We start from the raw sequence: 2,844 nt of genomic DNA on the forward strand, positions 1-2,844 counted from the left end.
CCCCCCCCCCCCCCCCGGTCCTCAATTTTTTTACTTTAATTTGGATGATGTTGTTATAGGGAACCCCAGTGTGAATTGGGTAGCCTAACTGTGGGTCCTCACCCATGTGCTTAAAGGGACTTATAAGATTGAACTATAGGCACACACAAAAAGGGCAATAAGGGGGTTATTTACAAGAGAAAGGGAAATGAATAGCTCAGGGAAAAAGAGATAAGTTGGTTAATGCTTCCTACCAGTTCTGTCCTGGAACCCCAATAGCATGCTGAGGCTGGAGAAAAGTCAAGAGAATAGAGAAAAGCCAAGAGAGCTGCAAAGGCTCACATGTCTGATTTTATACTTAACATGGCTGCTAAAGTCCATCTTCAGGTCCCAGCAATCCTTCCTTTGGTGATGCTGGGGTTTGTAGTTTTGGTGACTGGATTGGGGGTTGAGACCACAAAAACCAGTATCTGTAGGATTCCCTCAGGACATCCTTTCTCCCTAAAAATATGTTCATTACTTGGAATTTGTGAATATTCCCCACCCCCTGCCTTTCCCAGAACCTGGTATGAGTGCTGTAACTTTAGGTCATAGTTACTGTTGTTGTTGTCTTAATAGAGGTGCCATGAGAATTAGTGATAATCTGTTTTTGTTGCTTTATTACATTTGGAAATTTATCAGGTAAGGGTGTATGTTTTTATTGATTCACTTTCTTGTCCCAGAGACCATTCCATATTTTCTCAAGTGCAAAAGTCTACTCTTTATATGTTCATGTATTTTACTGCAAATCATTTTGAAGACTTTGCCTTACATTTCTCTTGTCTTCATTTAAAAAAAAAAAAAAAAAACCCTGGATCCTAAGGGAGACTTACATTATTCTTAACAAAAATATTCCAGTAAGAATCATAAAAATATGGAATTTGAGGGAAAACAAACTTCTAGTATCACCAATAAACTCTTTTGAACCCTCACAAAAGTCAGAGACTAACTGCTTAAGTATTGTTCTATCCCTGGTTCTTATGTTCTGTTTCCTAATCTTCCAAAATAGTATTCCTAAAGCATATTCCAGGCTTCTCATTCTTGTGAGATGCACCCTTTCATAGGCAATAGTGGACATCATTCCTCCCTACTAACTAGAGTTTTTGTAAATACATTTTTCACCTCAGGTCCTTTCCAGATCTCTTGAAGCTTTTTCCTCCTCCTGGCAAGGGACATATGAGTTCTCAGGGATAAAGGTAAAGGGAGATATGAGATATGCTTTTACTCCAAACTGTGGCTGACTTTCTAAGAGTCTATGAAATAAAACATGGGGATTAATTTCCTCTAAAGAGCATATTTAGTCTTAAAAATAAGCTGTATTTTTCTATTACTATGGACCTTGAACTTATTCCATATGGATAAAAATCTGTCTTTCTTAATCATCTCACAAACCCTAGGTTTATTTACAAAGTGTCTCTGTACACAAGGAAACCATTTCTCTCTGAATCATCCAGACAGATGTTCTATACTAAGTAAGCACACTTCTCTGTGCAGCACCGTTTCTTGCATTTAATAGAACAGGAAAAAGGAGTTGTGGGAAGAACTTTAAGTCAGCCTGAAGTACCTGAATGAGTATTTCCATTTAGTACTATAGGATTTTTAAGAGATTAAGAGTTGGCTAAAAATCAGTTTCTCAAAGAATCTAGTATCTCTCCTAAATTCATAAACCCTCCTAAGGTCATTATTGTACAAAAGGTCCAATAGTTAGGGGAACCCTGAGTTTAGTTTCTAGTCTGTGAATGAAAGGTTGAAGAAAGTTTCTAGAATTGAAAAACAAAATTCAACTGAATAAACTTAGACATTAATTGACTTTGTCAAATATTATGAATCGGCAAAACCCCACCTAGCAAATAGAAATGTTCTGCAAGGTGTTATATAAAATAGAAAGTTTTTATAGGGTGGGTCAACATTGTCAAAGATCAGAAAGATTATTTCCAGCAAGTCCAACCTGCCTTCAGAGGAAGTGCAGAACACTTATTAGCTGGTATTAACTAGAAAACTCCAGATTGATTGATTTAAATTTTCACTTTAGGGAGATCCTGAAATTGCACTTAGCCTCGGTGGGTCTCTGGAACTCTATATTGGATTTTTTTTTCTTGCTTGTTTGTTTTTAATATTTGGAACTCAACTAACTTCTCATAATTCTCATAATTCAATTCTATGGCTTATGTCAAAGAGGGAGAAGAGCCAAGGAGATAGATTTCCATTTACATATATCCAAGGCTCCATTTGTCTTTCCCGTGAAAGACTGGCTACCCACTGAGAGTATTAGAAAGAGAAACAAGAATGTGTTTTTTTACCTAGTCCTGCCCTTGAGTTCTGTAACATTCCTTGTTCGGGCAATTTAAGGAATGCTTAAGGCTAAGGGACTACATACAACCTTGCCTGTACATCCAGCAAACTCAACCCAAAGAAATCATTTCCTTCCTGCCCCTCAAAGCTGAGGAATATATACTCACCCACTCCAAAAATGTTCACATTTATGAAGCTCCAATTTGAGAAAAGTTTGATATATTTAAAAATTAACCAGATTATCCAAAAATATAAAGGAATAGAAATGTTAAACAATAGTTCTTTTCAAAGTATAAGATATGGGTAATCTTTTAGTACTTTGTTTTCTATCATTCTCAAACATCTGCATGTAATTATTCATTAATTTGATAATATAAAAGGCACAGTTGAAAAAATTTTAAGAATGATCTCTTCGTTAGAGCTAAATGTTTGTAGTAATAGTTATGGCATGCATGATATCTCCCTGACTAAGGTAAAGGTGATTAATAAGGGTTTCACAAATTTTTGTGAGATAAACATTTATTTATTTTTTTT

General features: G+C 35.8%; 1 protein-coding gene across 2 annotated transcripts in view; it reads left to right on the forward strand.

Annotated features, from left to right (window-relative positions):
• The window catches only part of NCOA3 (nuclear receptor coactivator 3), a 103,605-nt gene that overhangs the window by 49,165 nt on the left and 51,596 nt on the right, over window positions 1-2,844 (forward strand). The gene's annotated exons all lie outside the window — the stretch shown is intronic.

This window comes from Condylura cristata, unplaced genomic scaffold, assembly GCF_000260355.1.
Source record: "Condylura cristata isolate star-nosed mole 26May11 unplaced genomic scaffold, ConCri1.0 scaffold00022, whole genome shotgun sequence".
NCBI classification, from domain to species: Eukaryota; Metazoa; Chordata; class Mammalia; order Eulipotyphla; family Talpidae; genus Condylura; species Condylura cristata.